Raw genomic sequence first — 23,437 nt, 5'->3', positions numbered from 1 at the left:
AGGCAGGCTCCCTTGCCCAGTGCAATGTGAGTCTGTGGTGGGAGACAGATTTTGCACAGGGGTGGAAGAAGGCAGGTATCTGATAGTCTCATGAGATGTTGCAGGACTCTTAGGCACATCATGTCAAAAATCTCATGAGAGTAGGGTTTATGAGATCTGGTTAGTTTTTTGTTTTTTTATGAGAACAAGGAATGGGGCCTATACATAGTATCCTTCCATCACCTTTGAGGAGAGCATTTTTTGTCAGGCAGAAGGGGGAGATCAAATACTACAATGCAAGGCAAGTTCTTCAGCTAAGGCACAATGTGTATTACAAAGGTGATGCAGATTCACAATCTGAAACGCTAAGGCCTATGACCACTTACCCAGAAGTCCCATTGAACTTGATGGTGCTTACTTTGAGTAGCCATGCATAAGATTACATTCTAACATGGTATAGGATTCGTACCCCAACAGTACGAGAGCCCTTTCTCTTTGTTTTGATCTTTTTCCATGAATTAATAGAATCACAAAGGCTAAGCCAACTGAATGTCTCTTTCTCTGAACTACCTATAAATTTGCTGATGCTGACAAAGTGCATTTGAAGGTTTGGATCAGACCATCCATTTTTTTTAAAAAAAAATTGAATTATGTATTATTTACATTAAGTGTTCCGTATTCGAATAGTTCTTGGTTTCAGTGAAGCTATTCTTGTTTCAGAAGTTCCTGGTTCCAGTTAATTCGTTTTACTCTGTAGAATGCTCACTTCTTTAAATGTATTGATCTACATGCTGGAACATTTCCCAGGTTTCAAAAGAGGTAGGGTTAACAAATATTGCAGTGTTTAGTAGGGTTTCTTTGCTGGCTTCCCCTAACTCTGAGACAGAAGTCTTTAGCTTTGTGGTTTTAGAGGCCCCATCTCCCAGTCTTCTGATGTTAGTAACATAGAATAAAAGAGGCAATGCATCAAATAGCATGCAATATTGTTTCAGTGAAACATGGGCTGTAACCAACTAAACTCATGGCAGACCCATTGAAATCAATAGAGTTAAGTTACTCATGTTCATTAATCTCAGTGAGCCATCTGAGCCACTGGCCATTGCCAATGTTAAATTGTGCAGTAACTTTGTCTGAAACTGTTGCCATTAGGATGGTTCATTGTTGTTGTTGTTGTTGTTGTTTAGTCGTTTAGTCGCGTCCGACTCTTCGTGACCCCATGGACCATAGCACGCCAGGCACTCCTGTCTTCCACTGCCTCCCGCAGTTTGGTCAAACTCATGTTGGTAGCTTCGAGAACACTGTCCAACCATCTTGTCCTCTGACGTCCCCTTCTCCTAGTGCCCTCAATCTTTCCCAACATCAGGGTCTTTTCCAAGGATTCTTCTCTTCTCATGAGGTGGCCAAAGTATTGGAGCCTCAGCTTCACGATCTGTCCTTCCAGGGAGCACTCAGGGCTGATTTCTTTAAGAATGGAAAGGTTTGATCTTCTAGCAGTCCATGGGACTCTCAAGAGTCTCCTCCAGCACCATAATTCAAAAGCATCAATTCTTCGGCGATCAGCCTTCTTTATGGTCCAGCTCTCACTTCCATACATCACTACTGGGAAAACCATAGCTTTAACTATACGGACCTTTGTCGGCAAGGTGATGTCTCTGCTTTTTATGATGCTGTCTAGGTTTGTCATTGCTTTTCTCCCAAGAAGCAGGCGTCTTTTAATTTCGTGACTGCTGTCACCATCTGCAGTGATCAAGGAGCCCAAGAAGGTAAAATCTCTCACTGCCTCCATTTCTTCCCCTTCTATTTGCCAGGAGGTGATGGGACCAGTGGCCATGATCTTGGTTTTTTTGATGTTGAGCTTCAGACCATAATTTGCGCTCTCCTCTTTCACCCTCATTAAAAGGTTCTTTAATTCCTCCTCACTTTCTGCCATCAAGGATGGTTCATAGTGCCCTCCTAATGCTGGACTACAGCTACCATCATCCCTAACCATAAGCATTAGCTGGGGGTGATGGGATTTGGAGTCCAAGAACATCTGGAGGGCACCACATTGACTATCCTGGCACTAGAAGATGACAGCCATCAACTCAAAAACCTAAGCTGAAAATGAGTCCAGCTTTTATTTAGTAACTCAGTGGAACTATGTGAGCACATTCAAATTTCAAGGGCTCTGAAAAATTAAAAATGAGTGGTGGGATCATTTTATTTTGATTTTACCTTGAAATTTTAAACAAAATTTATTGGTTTCAGCAGGACCTGCCCAAGTAATGAGTTTCTATTTAAGGGGGGGGTGCTAATCAATATTCAATTCTGTTTCAGTGGTTTATTCTACCCACTAATGCAGCATTTGATTAATTAATTGACCCAGTGCCGAGCAACCATAGCATTGTGAATTTGCATTGCAACTTAAATTAAACAAAATGATTTGTTCCACTGTGTCAAATTACTTTTTGCAAGGTGGCCTTCAGTTTGCTACATTTGTCAGGTTCCAGATGCAAACAACACATGCTTAGTGGGTTATTTTCAGCACTATTTAATAGCTTTTTCTGCACTTTAAAAATGTTCCTATAATGATGTTTGAATTCTGTGTATGGCTAATGCATACTTAACAAGACTTTTGATGACAGCATGTATTAATTTCATCGCACATTATTTGGACTTTTATACCTTCCCTGCCCCAAAATGCAATGCAATATTTAAGGCCAAGTAGAGGTTATGACATAGACAACACGGGGCTTTCCAAATACTGTGGACCCAGCTTCTATCATTCCTGACCATTGATTGTGTTGTCTGGGGCTGATGAGTTTTGTGGTAGAACAACATTATATGGATGTTGGCTATACCTGCCTCATACAAAATCACTATATCTCCAGCTTAAAGTATTTACTAGCCATTAAAATGTAGTGGTTAAACTGCTGAGCCTAGGGCTTGCTGATCAGAAGGTCGGCGGTTCGAATCCCTGTGACGGGGTGAGCTCCCGTTGCTTGGTCCCAGCTCCTGCCAACCTAGCAGTTCAAAAGCACGTCAAAATGCAAGTAGATAAATAGGAACCACTACAGCGGGAAGGTAAACGGCGTTTCCATGTGCTGCTCTGGTTCGCCAGAAGTGGCTTTGTCATGCTGGCCACATGACCAGGAAGCTATACGCTGGCTCCCTTGGCCAATAATGCGAGATGAGCGCGCAACCCCAGAGTCGGTCACGACTGGACCTAATGGTCAGGGGTCCCTTTACCTTTACCTTTACCTTTAAAATGTAGCTAAAAGTGCAATACTTTGAAATAAGACTGAGGTTTTCAATTACAGATAAATGTGAAGCAGATATTACAACACACATTTGAAAATGCAGCTGATAGAAAAAGCATGTCATGAGCCTTGGGAAAAATGAAAGGAGAAAAAAAAGCATGCAAATCTCTAATTTTGGCATATCTGTGGTTTTAGATTATATGTTTTGCTGATCAAATCTAGAGTGCATTCACAAAATTCAGGATGTTGCATGTTTTCTTCCAGATCCAGGCCATTTGCAGAAACATTTTCACGTTAGGATCAGTTGAAGGCCTGGACATATTTCTGTATATATTATGCAGACCTTTTGCTTGAATGGTATTATTTGCTTGTTAGAGATTTTTCCTCTCTGACAGATTACTGTCTGGGGTTTTATTAAAACTCATATAACCCCTATTTTGACACAAATGCACTGGTTTCCAGTTCATCTCTGGGCCCTATTCGTGGTGCTCACATTAGTGTGTAAAGTCCTAGACAATGAGAAACCCGAATAATTGAAAGACCACATCTGGCTTAGTTTGCACTTCGATCTTAGTGCTACCTCTAACCTGGGGTCATGGTTTGTCTCATTCCAGATAAAGCAGAATCTGTAACCATTAGCAGGAGACAAAGCTTAGTGATGGCCCATCAAGGTAACCATCAAATGACAAGACTGCCAGGAAAGCAGGGTGCTAATAGGCAAAGGCCAGGTTTAGAGTTTCAACTTGGAGTGATGTAGGCTGGAGGAGATCCCTGGAGTCAGTTTGCAGTGAGAAGGAGAAGGAGAGGCAGAACTCCATGTAAACTGGGAATGAAAGGATGGAACTAAGAGACACAGGGGTTGGCTTTTTACTGTCCTTTAAATCCAGTGCTGTCCCTAATGGGGAAGCCAGACCCTCATAGGATTTGAATGCTCTGCAACACCTCCATTTAGGTGCAGGTTGCATATATGTGTAAAGAAAACCATATATCATAAAGCCACCACAGTTACTGTGGTGCCTTATTGTCCCCAAAAAGAACACAAGCCTAAAACCGCTGGAATCTTGCACCACTTGTGGAGGTAGTGGTGATGTGTAACCATAATATATTCTCCTTCTTCGCAGGATCTCTCCTGAGGACAATATTTGTAGCACAATGATGAATCCATCATTACTCAGTACAGATGGATTTTGATCACTGTGGCGAACTGATCTGTCACTAGAGAAACATAATCTCCATGTGAAGAGAGCCTGTTTCCTTTTCCACTTGGAGGCATTTGATGTCGGCAGCAGGTCAGTTGGAGCTAAGAGCAGATGTCTACAAGTAGGTGATTTAGCTGTATGAAAGAGCTAGCGCAGGTAAGTCAAAGAAATCTCGAGTGCATAGAGCTGAGTTCATTCCAGGGTTAGCCTGAGAAAGCAACAGTAAATAGTTGCCAAGCATAAGTAAACAATTCCAAATAACTGTAGTTTTCTGCCACACTGCCCGCATTCGCCATATGGCAGTCCTGTGGACATGCTCCAGGAAAAACAACTTAATCATCCCAAAGCTTTCAGTAGCTTCCTCCTTGCCTCAGTAAAGAAAGGTGATTTCTATTTTTAACAACATTCATTGGCATGATTAAGCAGACTGAAATGTGTCCCCTGCATGGAACGTGTTGTTTTGGTGTTTTATTTAAATGTAAATTTATACTGAGCTTCCGCATGTAAAAATGCTGCTCAAAGTAGTCCAGGACCTTTTTTTTTTTTAAAGCATCATAGAACATAGCAAATAATAACAATTTTAAAAGACACTGAAACTACACCCAACAACAATAAATGCATTGTGAAGTAGCACCACTTACGAAACTCCTTGGTGGCGGGAGGGGACAATGAAGTAACTCAAAGAGGTAGAGAACTCATGGGATGAATTCAGGGAGTGGGGCTGAGGCATTTTCATGGCCCCACTGATATAATCCGGAAAACCTGAAGAAATTGGCAATTGCACATATCAGGTGAGCCCAGGAAAGTAGATACTCTTTTTACTATACTGGCAATCTCAGGTGTCTCAGATAACCATCAATTAGTACTGAAGTTGTTACCTTTGGGCTAACCTTAGGCAGCTACTGCCTCTGAATACCAGTTTCTGGGAATCTCAGGTACAGCAGGTGCTATTGCACTCAGGTTATGCTTGGGGACTTCCCTTGGTAGGACACTGTGAGAAAGGAATGCCGGTTTAGATGAGTTTTGGGCTGATCCGGCTAAACCAGCCTTTCTCAACCTTGGGTCCCCAGGTGTTGTTGGACTACAGCCCCCATCATCCCTGTCTGGCAGGACCAGTGGTGAATGATGGTGGAAGATGCAGTCCAAGAACATCTGGAGACCCAAGGTTGAGAAAGGCTGAGCTAGCCTTCTTCTGGTTCCAGAGGTTCCATGTTACATTCGCCATCTGCCGGAAAATATGTAGTCCCTTTACTAGATGTAACATACAAACTGGTTGATTTAGTAGCAAACAAACTTAAACAACAATTATGCTCATCAGTCCATGGCTCAGAACTTTGCCTCCATCTTAAGCACTGTCTTTGTCTGATCTTCTGGCTACTCTATGTGGTCTTTCTTCCTTAGGCAGCCTTAGCTAGGATACTGGTGTTTTTTTTACCCCTTGTTACCCACACAAGGAAGGAAATTATAATCAACATTCAAATGTAACAAAGCACTCATTCCAGTTTGCTGTGGGGACATGCCGCTACCAGCATTGGCTAAATCCTTGCCTGCCTATACATAGCAAACCATTTGGCAGTAAGCAATTTTCAAGGAGATAAACATTTGCACATGCAAGGGATGTAGGATGGAATCATTTCGTCTCTTTTGCAAACACTTGTGTCTCCCTGAAATTTGATTTGGTCTAACGTTTGGCACAGCACCAGCAAAACTATAAATTCATTTGCTTCACGTAGGACAATTTGCATTGCACTTTGCACGTCCCAAAGTTCTTCATTATAAGGGCTGGAAAATGACATTTTTGTGGCTTAAAGAAAATAATTAGAAATTGCATTCAGCCTCTGCCCGCAATCATATTATTAGCATTACCTTGATATTTAGTACTTCAGTTAGCAGGAAATTTCCACTAGCAATCTATAGTTCATGCTGTAGCACCAAGAGATGACACAGTCTTATTATCCTGGAGATGGATTCTGTCTGCAACTAATGCATTTGAAATAATATATAAGATTTTGCACATCATTGAAAACTGTCTTCATGGTCTAAAATTAGAGGGGAAGAATCAGGATGATTTCAAGAGCTTATTTTGGAGAAAGGGCAGGAGGGCAACAATTTAGAAATTAGTGCTGTGTACACACACACACACACACACACACACACACACACACACACACACATTTTCCTTGGACTCTGCCTCATTGGCTAAGATAGTGGCTCAAGACAGGGCCGGATTTAGATGAAGAGAGGCCCTAGGCTACTCCACTTGTGAGGCCCCTCCCCATCCCCCACCCTCACAACTAGAAGAAAATTGAAGAGTGTTATAAACAAAATTGAGTGATGCTAAGGATGACGACAGGTATTTAAAATTACACAATTCACAATTTCTCCTCTAAAGGACATAAGATATTATTGTTAAATACCATGGCGATTATTAAAAAAAATGCATAAAATTAACCCTGAAAAACTTTTGCAATAACTGAACTTTGTAAACCTTTGTGGCCTGGAACTATGGATACTGACACTTCAAAACAGATTGTAAAAGGCCCTGCACAACCCAGAAAAGTGTTGTTAGGTGGCACAATTAAGGTGCAACAGAGGCAGCAAAGTTTGGCTTCTTTGCTACTTTCACTGCCATTAGATAGTCTTGGGTGGAAGTCAAGTGACAGCAGAATGGAAATGTTGCCAATTGTGACAAATACAGGTTGCAATAGAAATTGCTGCTTTCTTACATCCATAGTCCCTCCCCAAAGCACTGTAATTGGACATAGAAGGAGAGGCCACATAAAGGCACCCCCAGTTGGAACTCAGGGTTGGCGAAAAGGCAAGGAAGAGTGAGCCGGCTATCTCCAGCACAGATGACGCAGCCGGCTGTGACACAGGGGGAAAGACAGCATACCTCCCCCTTCGCCAGAAAACTGTTGAGGCTTGGCAGACTGGCTGCAATGCCATACACCAGATAAAAGGTGAACAAACTTGCAGAACTATACCTCTCTCCTCTGTGCACACCCTTCTCATTTTTTACCTATGGAGAATTTGAGAGAGGTTACAACATGTCTGCCATAAAAATCTGCCTTATTGGCGGTTGAACGGCTCTAAAGCTGTTGTGAAGCCTTGGAGCCAGCCTTCTTCACCTTTGTCTATTTGGATGTCACTGGCCTCAAACTCCAAAGCAGTGCAAGGCCTCAATATCGTCAACTTAGATTCTAGTAAGAACCCCTTTTTACCATTTGTTGCAATCCCAACACACAACGGTGATAGGTTGTTCCTTTTTGTTGTGTATTTCTTTTGTTTAAAAATCCTAGACTTCGGAGTACATTTCCTGGGTTGTTTCAGTCACAGGTTCCTTACAATATCATAAGAAAAGGGGGTCCGTGCAACTTTTACAATCTTAATTCTTCAAGGAGAACAAAACTCTCACCTTCTTGACAGAAGCAATGTTATTAAGGTACCTCCCCACCCCCACCCCCCTTTCCAAGCAATCTCTCTTGCCTTTTTCAAAAGTTTAACCTGTCAGTGTGCACTAAAGTATAACATTGCATAATTGTCCTCTGTCGGGTGTTTTCAAATTGATTTCAAAGCCGCTAAATTTCCTTTGTAAGATGTATTAGATAGTGTTGCCAGTTGGCCACATACATAGTGTCAGTGGAGATGTCAAATGTTCTCCTAGGATTGTCACGTGTTCCTTTATTTTCCTCCTCTGTGTCCAATTATATTTGACATTTAATGTAAAATTTGCAGCCGGAATGTTATAATCTTTTGAGAGTTAATGTGAGATGGCGTTAGGAATTTAGATTGCAAAATGATTTTAATAGCATTTTGTACACTGCAGATACCATTTTTCCTAGAGCTCCTTTTGCAGGCTATATAGTATAAAACAGGCACGTCCAACAGGTAGATCGTGATCTACTGGTAGATCACTGGACGACTGTGGTTGATTTCCCCCAAAGAAGCTCAACAACTTTGGCCCCCCCCCAAAAAAAACCCTCAACATTTTTGACCTGCTCCCGCCAAAAACGGGTCTCCCTCCTCCCTAAACAAAGCTCAACAACTTTGACCTGAACCCCCCAAAAGGGGGTAGATCACTGCCAGTTTTTAACTCTGTGAGTAGATTGCAGTCTCTTGGGAGTTGGCCACCCCTGGTATAAAAGTAGTGTCTCTGGAGAGAGAAAAAGAAACATATTTTGTCTGGTTTGTTTTTTGTTGCCTTAAACACCAGTAGCCTGAATATCAAACACCATTACATGTTCACACATATTTACTCATATTTACAGGGTTGAACACAATGTTCATTTTACACTCCTGTTGTAAAATAGAAAACATTTTAAAGGCATTCTGTGGGATCTGGTATGAATGAACAGTATATTTAAATTGCAACACATTTTAAAGTTTTTTAAAAAAACAAACAAACGAAACAAAAATAAGACTCTGTCTTCTCCTCTTTATACTAACTACTAGAAAACTTACTGCATTGTTGCACTCCTGTTCATTTCTGCTTAAGCTTTGCTTTGTGTGCATCCAGATATACACAATTTAAGAGGTGAATCTGCTTTGAAAGTTCATCCACCATATTTATTTAATTATTATTATTATTTTAGGATTAAGCTCAGGGGAAATCAATTATTCCTGTTTGCAGTCAGTCATATGTGTGTTTAGTAGCAACAGACTGGCTCAAACCGAGAAATCCCTTGGATATTTCTTCCATTATTTCTTGGGGATTTTTTTTTTAACTTAAAAAAAATTGTGGTTTTTAAAACTGTTGTAATAAGGTAAAGCATCTGCAATCATTTGAATGTACATGCTGCATTTAAAAAACAAAAAAAGGCAGATAGTTCACCTGAAGTATGTGGAGACAAGACAAGACAACCAACTGATCTGGTGTTTGATTTTCTCATTAACTCATCTGTCATTCACAATCTGGGAGGGAAGTGGACTTGCCCTGATTGAAAAATTTACACTGTGAGCCTGTGAATTCTGATTTTCCACACATCTGCATGTGTGGGTGCAAGTACACACACACACACAGAGAGAGAGAGAGAGAGAGAGAGAGAGAGAGAGAGAGAGAGAGAGAGAGAGAGAGAGAGTATTCTGACTACAGCTGTAAGGTCTCCTGTGTTTTTAGTGTCACAAGATTCTGAGTATTGAATGATACCTTTTTATGAGTCTCAAACTCCAAGCCCTGTTCATGTATTACTCATGTGTAGGGCATGACCAGATGGTGGAATCAGGCCGCATTGTAGCCATATCTCCATCATCTTGTCTTTCTCCTGCAGTGATTGCCTGGTGAACAGGAAAACTGTGTATGAATTAAAGGTAAAGGTAAAGGGACCCCTGACTGCTAGGTCCAGTCGCAGACGACTCTGGGGTTTTGGCGCTCATCTCGCTTTACTGGCTGAGGGAGCCGGCTTACAGCTTCTGGGTCATGTGGCCAACATGACTACGGTAAGCCGCTTCTGGCGAACCAGAGCAGCACATGGAAACGCCGTTTACCTTTACCTTACCTTACCTTTTATCTACTTGAACTTTTGACGTGTTTTGAACTGATAGGTTTGCAGGAGCAGGGACCGAGCAATGGGAGCTCACCCCATCGCGGGGATTCAAACCACCGACCTACGCCCAAGGTTATGATTTTGGGCAAACACAGTACAAGGTAACAATGGTGCTTAGATCAGCAAGTTATAGAACTAACTAGCTCATTTGGAAACCTGGCTGTTCTCTTTAGTGAAATCCTATCTTGGAAATGCCATATGGAGGCAATGAAAGCCAAAGCACAGAAAACCACAGGGGCATTGGTGAATTTCTATTACAATAAAGGAGGGCAGCTGATTGAACCTGCCCGCAAGATTTTTGGTAGCAAAATGTTTACTCAAATGTTCTATGGTGTTGAAAACTGGGGCTCTGATCTGAACTCAATTAAAGTTTTGGAAATTGTGAATAATGCCCCCCCCTCCCCCAAAGCTATGCTCTGTGTCTTCAGGAACACCAGCAGTTTTTCTTTCTTACAGAACCTGGATGGTCAACGATTAAGGCGAGAGCAGACTGAGCTCAGTAAAGTATAGCACACACACAAAGGCTGCTATGCCTGAGTGTTTTCCTGCACTGTGCTATATGGAATTGGGTGATAACCAACTCTGGAAAGCAGCTTCTCAAGGTGATTTAGACTATTTTTATTTTCCAGAACTGAGCTCTTATTTGACTGTGCAAATAATCCAACAGCAACTGGCCAGGTGGAACAATAACCTTTTTTCTTTTTTTCTTTTACCACCATTTTTCACAGTGAAACAAACAGCCAGAAAATGGTGTGGCTAATCAAAGGTTAGGCTTTCTTGACATGTGCTGTTTTACTGATTCTAGGTCAAGTTCACACAAACAGCAACTATGGAAAATAGTTCAGGTTCTTTAGGGTTCTGGTTTTATAAAATGTTACAAATTAGAGGTTAACGGCCTATGTTAGTTTCAATGGGATGAAGCATGAACGATTAAGTCAGATGGCCTTTCCTTACATGCTGAAGAAGCTATATAGAAAGCATCTGTTTTAAGTCTCTCTCTTTTTCACTTAAAGAAAAGGCTAAGAGTGTAATTGTATATGTGCCTAGGCTGCAATTCTATAAACCAGGGATGGCTGACCTGTGACCATCCAGATCACTCTCAGCCAGCATGGTCAATAGTCCAAGAAGATGGAAGCTGTAATACAACATTTGAAGGGCCACAAATTAGCCAACCCTGCAGAGCACACTTACCTGAGATGAAGTCCCGTTGAACCTGGGACTCAGCTATACAGCTGAACTATAAAACATATTGAGTGTGTTTTAAGTGCAATAGGCAATGTGACACTAGATGGCGATGGTGAGCCTTATGGAAAATTTGATGTATTTTTAAAAACACCTTTTAAAAAAGCATTTGCAGAACGGTTTTTATATGTGGGTAGATTCCACCCCTGTCAGGCTTCCTCCTGGTCAGGCATTGTTAATGTCAGGTTGACTCTTTCCGGATGTGCCAAGAAGTGAGGCTGCTTTTATTCAGCAGTCTGGCATCTCTTAATTAGTGTTTGTTTCTGCTCCTTTTGTGTAGTCTATGATAGCGTGATCTGACCTTTTCATTATGAAATATCAAACAATGTTTTCACAGGAATGCGAGTGACATTTGTGTCAACTGCTGTAGATAAAAAGGAAGAGAAATGTTACTCTCTTGGTTTACATTTTGAGTTAAATGAACATTTCAGAACCACCCCATGTCAATATGTGTAGAATTGGACCATTTTTCCATATGAGCAGAACTTTCTTTAAATCTAATTTGAAATGGAAGCACATGACATTATAGATTAGCACAGTCTGAGGCAGACAAGGCTCTGCTTGTTGAATGGGGTCATCTCTATGTGCACGTCTAATATTCCTCCATGCTGCTGATTCAGAAATTATTTTTATCCACCATGACCTCAAAATTTATTTCCAGGAAAGAGTGACTTTCTCGGACACTGCCAGTTCAGACCCTATTAGTGTCTATGTGAAGTTAGTAGTATTTACTCTACTGTGAATCTCTTTACATTTGCTTACATTGCAATGCTTTTCACCAGTTTGCAAGGAACAGATGTTTTCCAGACTGCCCATAGAATGTGTGTGTGTGTGTGTGTGTGTGTGTGTGTGTGTGTGTGTGTGTGTTTAGGTGGATTTCATCAAGACCTAGATATTTGTTCTCTCGAGTGCTGCTGCAGTATGATGGGGTATGGAGACCCTGAGAACATTTAAGTCCTTCCAGTTCCCATTCCTGCTTCTTTCATGGCCAGAAATTAAAGTTAAAGGAAGGTAAGGAGAAGAGAGTTTTGGGCACAGTGGGAGGGGGGCAGCTTTTGAGGACAAGAGAGTCTGCAGTGGAAGGCAGTTAATTTTTCTTAGCCTACGGTTTACCTCACCAAATGACCTGAGTTCTTCCAGTTTTTCTCAGAAGAATTTGGATGGTGAATCTGAGTGGTTTCTGAGTTAATTCAAGATAAATTTGAGGGAGCTCACTCGTCTCTGGTTATGCTTCTTTCCTATAGAAATATTCCTTTCACATGCATCTCTCCATATGTAGATGGCAGAGAGCAGGAGGGATGTGTATTGTATGTTGTAGTAACACACACACACGTTTGTTTGTAGAAACTAGATAACATAACATCACAAGGACTGACTCTGTGGTGTACACCAGACTTAGCAGTTTGGAGATTATATCCTCTGGACCACTTTCCTAATATAAATAATGTTATTGATGAGTTTCAGGCAAGGCTTGACACTTTATTTTCCTTTCAGTTTTGTGTAATCAAAGCTTCTGGTAGATTTTAGCTAAAAATAATTTTCTTGTGTCTTGAAGGGGGCAAGGGATTGGAGAGACTAAGGGGGATCTTTGTTGCCCGAAGCATAGACAATAGGCTGGGAAAAGTTCAAATAAAAATTGTTTTGTCAATACTTTATGAGATGAATGAATCAATACCCGCTCATCTGGCCTCCTCCTACCCCGCCTTAAATGAAAAGTTAGAATTGCCTTGGATGCACTTTATGCTTTCTTCACACTATGTCAAAGAGCGAGGCATACAAAATTACTGGGGAGTGGGGAGAAATGCATCTGTTACTCTTTGGCAGTTTTCAGACATCAGCTCGAGTATTCTATAAATATTTCATCTGTGGGCTGTAGGGCGTTGTGTAGTTTGGGCAATTTATATGTGCAATATAATGGGTAATAACCCAGAAAGACATTTCAGAACACACGCCAGATAATTTCCTAAGGTAAGTTCTAAAGCTATGTCTTTATATGACAATACAGTATGTTTGAATTAAAGAGACTACACCGTTTGCCAAGGCAGGGATGTTGCACACATCTGCTCTCTGTTGATGAACTAGATGGGAAGGAAGATGTGGAATATCAACTGCTGTCAAATACAAAACAGTGTTACAGATGTTGGCATTATAATGGCTTAATCTGATGTCTTGCTAATAGGCCAGAATTATTCGGTCTGTGTTCCATCATGTTTTCATCAGTGAGAGCTATTGACTGCAGAGGTTCTTCTGGTCACTGGGTCCTGATATCTTGGAAAGGGCTAAACCCTTGGTGGTTTAGCACATGCTCTGCATGTAGCAGCTCCCAGGTCCAACCCCTGTCATCTCCATCCAAAAAGATTAACTGGCAGGTGATATGAAAGACCTCTGCCTGAGACCCCAGAGAACCACTGGCCTTCAGAGTAGACAATATAAGACTGGATGGGAAAATATTATGACCTGGTATAAGGCAGTTCTCTATATTTCTGCAGCTTTCTCTCTTTCTCTTTCTAGCTTTAAGAATACAGTATGCAGCAGAGTTTGGAAAAGGGACTTCCCCCAGCTAATACATCTTCAACCACTGCATTTCTGAGACATGGTATAGCTCAGGGGTCCCCAGACTTACCGGCGTTTGGGCCGGTTCCCACCGCGCCGATCGTGCGGCGGGCCGGAGGACGTGGGAGCGCACGCCTGTGCGGGCCAGCGGGCGGGGGAGTGCGCGCCCGTGCGCATGCGCACGGGCCCTTACTGGAGCGGCGGCGCGCTTCCAGGGTGGAAAAAGCGCCGAAAATCCGTTGTGCGCATGCGTATGGGCCTCCCCCGACCCGGAAGTGCACCAGAAATGACCTCTTCCAGGTCGGGAGAGGCCCATACGCATGCGCACAAAGGATTTTTGGCGCTTTTTTCCCGACCCGTAAGAGCGCTGCCGCGCTGCGCGCCGTAAGAGCGGGCGGCGGGCGGCGGGCGGCGGGGGTCGTCACGGGCCGGATTGGCAGGCCAATTGGGCCGCATCCGGCCCCCGGGCCGTAGTCTGGGGACCCCTGGTATAGCTCCTTGCTAGTTATGAGGAAGTGCCCCTGTCCTGGCCCCACCCCTCTTGCAGGCCACCCAACTAACTGAATCCTTTTGCAATATCAATCAAAGAAAATGAGACAAGGGGAGACTGGGAGCTGTGTGTGTTGCCCAGTGTTGTGTTTTTGCAAACAGAGTGTCTCTCTGGGAATCCGACAATGGGCTAATGGATTTGTTACCTGTTGATGGACTACTCCAATATGCTTTGCTTGCATATGTGTAAATGCATTTCAAAAATTACAGTGACAAATATGTTCCTGGTGTTCTCTCATTCAAAAGGAAACTAGACCTTTTCATGGTACTTATTTGGAGTTCTTCATGGCATGCCAACTTTTAACCTTTCAGATAACAGATACCATTATTTGTCGGCCATCAGCTAAAGTTAAATATCTATTAACAGGCATGAGCACAAGCCACAGAATTTGCCTTAGATCTATCTCTGTGCATTAAAAAAAGGACACATTTCTGAGTTGCAGTCTATTGAGCTGAGTTTGAGAAAGTAGGTGGTGGGAAAATAGCATAAATATCTAGGAAAGGGAGGGGTGGGGCAAATTCCTCCCCCAAGGACCCTGTTGCACCAAGGGTCATTACGGGCATGGGCTTGTCCCCTTTCATGGATCTGTGGGGTGGGGGTGTATTGGAGAACTCTTTATTTAATTGCATATAATGAAGTATAGATCTTCAAGGGGGGAAATTGCATAGAATAAGGTATAGATTTTCAGGGGGGGGAACAAAGATTTTAGGCCTCCACCCAAATCATCAATAAGAACCTGAGCTCCTATTCTGCTAGTGACACGGAAGAAAAGAACTCTGCATCTGACCATAGTCTGTCTTCTTCTGCAGGGTATTCAAGAAGGGTGGCTCTTATTGAATAGCACATTTATATCCCACCTTTCCTTCAAGGAGCGCAAGGTAGTGTAAATGATTCTGCTCCTCTCTGTTTCATCCTCAGAACGGCCTCATGTTAGGCAGAGAGACAGCAAGAGCATAAGAGGAGCCAAAAGCTCATCTCATCCATCATCCTGTTTTCACAATGGCCGATCAGATGCAAGCAGGACATGAGTGCAATACATAGGTGGGGAGAGCAAGGAAAGGCCATAGAAACCTGCTTTGCACGCAGAAGGTCCCAGTTTCATCCCCCAGCATCTCCAGGTAGGTCTGGGTAATATTCTTGCTTGAAACTGTGGGACGTCATTGGCCATCAGTGTAGATAATACTGAGCAAGATGGATGAATGGTCTGTCTCAATATGAGGCAGCTTCCTACGATTCCCTTACAGGGTGTGGAAGGAGGCCAGCTAGCATGGAACACTAAACTTCAGTCATTTGGGGAACTCAAAAATTAATCTCAGTGTAGGAAAGTGTGTGTAAGTAGAGATGCGTGAAATGCATTTTACGAACAGAATTGTGGTGTATGAATCAGTCCCCCTCCCACCCCCCTCTCATGGAGAGGTACACAATTGTGAATCCCCGGGAACCTGTTGTTCCTGAACAGCACTGCTATTCTAGCTTCACTAGAGACCACATGAATGTCAAAAATTTGAGTATATTGTCAAATTTAGTTTTCTCATCACTTCCCGAGATCCTAGGAAAATGTCAACAAAATCCAACACAATTAGAAGTATCCTTGACTGAAAGGCCAAAGCGTTCTCCCTCAAGAAGTTATTAAAAGAACAATTTAGAGGCAGTTTGCTCAGTACCTGTGGAAAATTGATAGCTTGTGCTTCTCATGTTCTTCAACAAAATGGGGAAAAAAGTATTTGGCAAGGGCAAAGGAGAAGCTGATGGCAGTTTCTTGTGTAACTACTGTGCAGACTGTGGTGGGGGAAACATACCCAAGCAACTTAACCCCATGTGGTTCTTCTACCTAGTGTTCTTCGCGAGAAGCATAATGGTGCGATGTTAGTGCAGTGTATGAAAAGGAATTCTCAAAAGCTTGCAAGTTCAGAGGTACAAAGTCGAGTTCTAGTTTCACAGAACTTAAAAGGCTTTTGTGAGTTTGACCTGAGGTTGAAGGTTCAGAATGGTTTAATTGAACTCTGCGGGAACTGAATAGAGTGGCATGGGGACCACAGCGACTTGCTTTCATTCTTACTTCCCTGGCTGATCTTAAAATAACATCCAGGCCACAAGAGCAGTGGAAGACAATTCTGCTCCTGCTCCTCTCCTATCTTCAAGGGAGCTGTAGAGAGCGGGTAGAGAAAATGGCTTCAGGTGAGTTTCGTGTTGCATCCGGGTCCTGCTCCAAGGTCTCCTGTGGAACTCAAGGACTTGTAGAGCTGCTGCTTCTGTGTTCGGTCACACGGATCTTACAGGATAACTGCTTGTTACAGTTTGGTTAATGATCAGAATGCACTGCAGGCAGTTGTTTATAGGTTCTTCACCACAGAGCAGAAAAGAGATCAGGAGAGTGGGGAATGCTAGCCTCTGTGGCTGAATAAGGCCACCCCAGGCCTTTCTGGGGCTCTCCCAGCCCATGCCCACTGCATACTCCATCACACTCAGAGATGGCAGTCACTTGCCCTGCTCTCCTTTGGGGAACTTTTGCCTGTATCTTGGAATTGTGACAATGCATCTCGGTTATCTTGGTGCTCTCTGTGTGTTCCTTGAGATAAGCCTCTAACTGGAAGGTAGTCTCCTACAGAAAGGTGAGAGACACATCTATTGCTCTGCCTGTTTTTGCAGCTGGGACTGCCCATTATTGTTGTTTTTTTTTGCTTCTTGCCCCCACCCTCCACTGACATGTGGCCCCTGGAAGATTCCCTATCATCCCTTTGTTGGTACCTGCATTCTCTGTGGCAATACTGGGGTGCCTTGATTTTCCGTAATGCAAGTTATAGTGATTGCTTTGAGAGCTACTGTTAGCCTTTGGATTGGGTCAAATTGGATGAGTGTCACTTGAGAATATATGCACCAGATGCCACAGAGTTCTGTCCTGGGCCCATTGTTGTTCAACATCTTTGTAAATGTTTTGGATGAAGGAATTACTGTGTCCAGTTTTGGGTGCAACAATTTAAGAAGGATGTTGACAAGCTGGAATGTGTGCAGAAGAGGGCAACCAAGATGATCAAGGGTCTGGAAACCAAGCCTTATGAGGAACGGTTGAAGGAGCTAGGTATGTTTTGTATGATAATCCCTGTTAGTGTGCTTTGTGAGCTCCTGCAGACAACTTGATGGAGGCCATTGACCACTGGCACATTGTACTAAGGTAGAAAATTGCATGGGAAAATAATTTGGTTTATTGTACAACAAGCTCTACATAGACACCCTTCTATGTAATGAGATTTTAATGACCCAAGCCCTATTTTGCCTACTGGGTCTCAGGTTCAGTATTTCAGATAGTTTTTTGTTTTGGTGTGTGTGTGTGTGTGTGTGTGTGTGTGTGTGTGTGTGTGTGTGTGCATTTAAATGCAATTTGCAAGGGTCTAAATTAAAAGCACATTTCCCAGTAGAAATGTCACGCCCTGACCTATTTATTTATTTTCCCACAGCAGTTTGACCATCTTTGACGGGACATGAGTATTGACATTACAGCTGACGTCAACACCCGAAATGCATCTATCCTAAGCACAGATTTCTCAACCCATCCCCCCACAATTGGCAGATGGGCGAGGCGAGCGCAGCCACAGTAAATGTGTCACATTCTGCAAACACTGGCAGAGAAGTCAGTCAGTCATGCTCTGAGGATTGTGACATATTATTAGAATGCTAATGATACTTTCAGATTCATCTTTGTACAATGACATTTGCCAATGAAAAGAAGCAAACAGAGACATGTGGTGCCAGAGAGCAACACAAAAGTATGCTGTCCACAGGGCAGTCTCGAGCAGGTCGTGCGCCCTGGTGCTGAGGGGCGGAGATTGCTCTGGCGCCCCCACCCTCGCACCACGCCACCGGTGGTCTACCTAGAGCCGGCCCTGGCTGTCCTGGTGAAATCAGTGATAACACTACAGCAGTATTTTCAAAATTGTCTTCTGGGAAATCCACAGCTGCTTTGGATGATAATTAGGGCCTCCTCATTATGAAGATCATAGATGATGGATAAGCTTCTTTGTATGACAGCTTCCCCATCTTGTCAACCTTTCCCTTGAGGTGTGCAATTGGAAGAGTGTTGGGTGTGTTCTGGACTAAATTCTATGGTCACAGAAGGCAATGAAGAAAATCCAGTAGCCCTGCCCAGGACAACACGTGAACTTACATGATGAAATGAACTTACATTTTATTTATAAAATGCAAGTATTTGGCAGAGGACAGATTGATTTAGAAATATTGAGCAGGATATATGGTTTTTAAGGTACCCAGGAAAATACAGAGAAGTGCTGGAAGGCAAAGTGTAATGAATTTAACATCAACAAGCACTTCCAGAGAGACCTACCAGAATCTTTCATGGCTGCCTGACCAGGTCTAGCTAGTGGGAGGCAGGGGAGAGAGAGGCTGTGACCTTAGTAAACCATGGGGGTGTCAGCAGTGGCTGGTTCAGCATCTCTGCTGACAGACACTTGGTTGGTTCCATGATCCATCTGGAAGATGAGTCAGATGGGCCAGAAGGGGCTGTATGGAGTGAGATTGTGGGATAAACAGATATGCTTAGCCAGCCAGAGAATAAATATGCAGCTGGCCGAGCATCAATGAGGGGTCCCAAGCAGGGAAACAAACAAACAGAGATGACAGGTTGTGATTTACAGTGACAGAGCAGAGTAATGGGACAAGTCCAGGGCAAAACAGATGCAGCGGGAAGGCAGAAGGTGGACAGGTTGATGAAGGAAATAAGAGTGCCAGTGAGGGTAGCAAATGAACTGCAGAGGAGAGGTGATGCAGAGATAGGGAAATGGAAACCTTTGCCAAAAGGAGACAGGACACAGCAGAGGAGAAGAAAAGTTGATGTAAATAAACCATACCAGTGGTGGGCCAATATGGTATAGGAGAAAAGGTGGGGATACATAACGGTCCTATGCTTCAAATGCTGTGGTCATCTGTGGGAATACTATAACAGACAAAATAAAACAAATCCATGTACAGAGGGGATCAAATGATAAGAGCCCTAATAGCCGCAGAGTAATGGATTCAACAGATTTTCTGGAAAGGCACACCCTAGGTTTCTGAAGATCCTTGGGACCCTTAGGTAGAAGAGGGAGGAGCACCACACATGGCTTGGAAATTCTCAGGTTCTACTTCACAGGGTTGTTGTGGAGATAAAATGGGAAGGGGAGAACCATGTATGCCACTTTGGAGATCCTTGGAGGAAAGGGTGGTATATAATTTCAATGAATGAAGAGATACGTTCAAATGGGGTGGATGTCCACGCATTCCAAATGACAACAGTGAAGTCTAGCAAGTTTGGCCAATTCCCATATTAACTGTATGTTCACTCTAATGCAAGACTCAGACTCCTCTCCAATGTGTATGATTGAATTCATCAAGAAAAGATCCTTCAAGGTAGGAAATCTGAATACAGTGGTACCTTGACTTACGAACGACTCTGCAACTGAATTTTTCGACTTACGAATGGGGGTAATGGTTGCGCGCTTACGAATGTTTCGACATCCGGAAAAAAACTGCTGCAGTTTTAGATAGAAATTTTTCGACTTACGGATTTTTAGATAGGGTTGCTTCGACTTACGAATTTTTCCATTTTCAATGTATTCCTATGGGAAATTGCATTTCAATGGCATTTTTCGACTTACGGAGGTGCCTTCAGAACAGATTAAATTTGTAAGTTGAGGCACCACTGTATAGGTATAGTTGAAGGTAAAGTGCCTTGAACACAGCATGCTAGACACAAAGCAAAGGGGAGACCCAGGATAAGCTAAAGGAGAGAGGCTTGTTTTCTTTAAGATTTGTCCAGCTGTTCTGATAACTTGCAATTTGTGTCCTGTTATATACTGTGTCATCTGTGGATTGGGCTGTACCTGGTTGAATCCAGCAGTAGCTTGGAAAGAGCTTCCTTCTGGATATGCCTTACATGTTAGGTTTATGCATATGGCATAGTTAGTTTGATCAAGGCTTGATTAATAGTCCTTTGATTCTAATCTGTAGAACAAATGAAGGCAATTGCCATATGTCATGAATAAATTGCGTTGAACATCTCCTCATTGATTTTGTTTCCATTTTAATTCATACAATCCAGACAAAGGGCTTTAGTTAGCTAATATTTATGAGTGGCACATCACCGGAAAGTTACTCTCATGAGAATATGTGAGAATTCTGTATCCTTGTCTTAATGTGGAAAAGGAAGGGCAGCTCAATAATTTAAGACAGGACAAATCAAACTGCGTACTACAATTCTCATCACCCTTGAGCATTTGTCATGTTGTCTGGGGATGATTGGAGATGTGGTCCCTAGCATCTGGAGGGTAGCATGTTGGCTACCCCTGATTTAAAGGGCTCAGAAGTTGCATAGGCAATGGGGTGAAACTTATGTTCTTAGTCCCACATTCCACAACTGCAATTGGGCTCTGGCAACAGAAGTGAGATCACTTGGGAGGCAACATAGTGTGTAAAGGAAGTAATGTTGTTGTTTAGTCGTGTCCGACTCTTCATGACCCCATGGACCATAGCACTCCAGGTACTCCTGTCTTCCACTGTCTCCCGCAGTTTGATCAAACTCATGTTTGTAGCTTTGAGAACACTGTCCAGCCATCTCATCCTCTGTCGTCCCCTTCTCCTTGTGCCCTCCATCTTTCCCAACATCAGGGTCTTTTCCAGGGAGTCTTCTCTTCTCATGAGGTGGCCAAAGTATTGGAGCCTCAGTTTCAGGATCTGTCCTTCCAGTGAGCACTCAGGGCTGATTCAGAATGGATAGGTTTGATCTTCTTGCAGTCCATGGGACTCTCAAGAGTCTCCTTCAGCACCATAATTCAAAAGCATCAATTCTTCGTCGATCAGCCTTCTTTATGGTCCAGCTCTCACTTCCATACATCACTACTGGGAAAACCATAGCTTTAACTATATGGACCTTTGTTGGCAAGGTGATGTCTCTGCTTTTTAAGATGTTGTCTAGGTGTGTCATTGCTTTTCTCCCAAGAAGCAGGCATCTTTTAATTTCATGACTGCTGTCACCATCTGCAGTGATCAAGGAGCCCAGGAAAGTAAAATCTTTCACTGCCTCCATTTCTTCCCCTTCTATTTTCCAGGAGGTGATGGGACCAGTGGCCATAATCCTAGTTTTTTTGATGTTGAGCTTCAGACCATATTTTGTGCTCTCCTCTTTCACCCTCATTAAAAGGTTCTTTAATTCCTCCTCACTTTCTGCCATCAAGGTTGTGTCATCTGCATATCTGAGGTTGTTTATATTTCTTCCGGCAATCTTAATTCCGGCTTGGGATTCATATAGTCCAGCCTTTTGCATGATGAATTCTGTGTATAAGTTAAATAAGCAGGGAGACAATATACAACCTTGTCTTACTCCTTTCCCAATTTTGAACCAATCAGTTGTTCCATATCCAGTTCTAACTGTAGCTTCTTGTCCCACATAGAGATTTCTCAGGAGACAGATGAGGTGATCAGGCACTCCCATTTCATTAAGAACTTGCCATAGTTTGCTGTGGTCAACACAGTCAAAGGCTTTTGCATAGTCGATGAAGCAGAAGTATATGTCTTTCTGGAACTCTCTAGCTTTCTCCATAATCCATGTTTGCTATTTGGTCTCTGGTTCTATTCTGTAAATGTGTGAAATGGGTCGGGGGCTTCCATTAGGATGGTGCAAAGCAATATCGGGTGTTTGGCAGATGCATGTAAACTGACAACTTGTTCACACTCCTTTGAATTCATTCCAGCTTGTCAATATCCTTCTTAAACTGTGGTGCCCATTTTGTTAGTTTTGGCCCAGTTCTCCAATCTGTAAAGGTCATATTGAATCCTGAGGGAAAATGTTAAGAATATCCCCTCATGCACCTTCTCTTACATATGAGCCAACAGTTGAAATGATGGTAGATGTACAGCTTTTGCCAAAGTTTTTAGCAAGATACTTCAGCTCTTTGACAAGGTCATGCAGAATTTCCAGAACCAAATTTTAAATGAAAAACAGCTATTTTTATAGATACAAAATATACCACAGGTTAAAAAAAAATGGTAAGCTAGCAAAGATTTCTGAAGCCCTGGTTATATTCAAAGCAAGGCTGAATAACAGACACATTTTGATAGGGATGAGAAAGGTAACATCTAAGCATGGACTGGACCTGGTCAGCATCAAGTCAAGAGGTCAAAATTACCTAGTAATCCTCTTTGATATATGCTTTTTTTGTAAAAACAGCAACCACTGAGAAAGTTCTATACTGAAGTCTCATTATTTTGGGTAGCAGTTAATCTAATGCCTAGCCTACAGCAATATTCCAGAAGACAAAGATTCCTTTCAGCACACAAAATGACTGGATTCTCAAGAACTGATGGGATAGATTAAAGAGTTGTGAAATAGTGATCCATATTATCTTTCCTGTTTTTCTCCAAGGCCTGGATATATGTTTCAACAAAGAGCTGTTGAACAGTCTGCTACTCACAAGATTTGGGCTATGTAGACAAGTAAAGTAAAACAAGAGCCCTTGCTAAATTGCAGCTTCCCTTCCCTGAAAAGGAAGAAAAAACTCTGCAAAGTATATTTTCTCTTACGATGGAAAGAGAGCTGCACTTCTGAGTAGACCACACTTGGGAGCAGGAATTGTTTTTTTTTGGGGGGGGGCATAAATTTGTCTCTCTTTATCATCAGAAAAGACACTCCATGGCACTTATACAACATACCAAAGGATCAGTATTGTCCAATGGTATCTTGCCAGAGGGAGGAAAGGGATGGAGCCATTATAAGTCATCATCATTGGGAATCTGGGCCCATTTTGCCCCACAAGCTTCCCACCCACCTTCTGTGATAGAGACTTAGTGGGCTATTTGGTTGACAGGGTCAGAAATGTTTTGTTCCCCTCCCAGTCTCAATTAGCCCCCTCCCAGCCTTGATTGCCCCCCCTCCACTTTTCAATCACAGAAATGTTTTATTGTGTTAGACAATGGCAAAACATTGTCACAACCTTTGGTGGAAATAGCACTGGGCAGGATTAGTACAGCCCAAGGAACTGGGGGACAGATTGGCTCAAGGCATGCCCCAAGTTTGGGAATAGCCTCTGACTGTCTGGAATCTCCCCCCACCCCCAAGATGACCTTGGATGCTTGACTTGTAGGGCA

This window comes from Zootoca vivipara, chromosome 4 (genome assembly GCF_965207765.1).
Source record: "Zootoca vivipara chromosome 4, rZooViv2.hap1.1, whole genome shotgun sequence".
Lineage (NCBI taxonomy): Eukaryota > Metazoa > Chordata > Lepidosauria > Squamata > Lacertidae > Zootoca > Zootoca vivipara.
Note: the sequence above shows the minus strand (reverse complement) of the source record.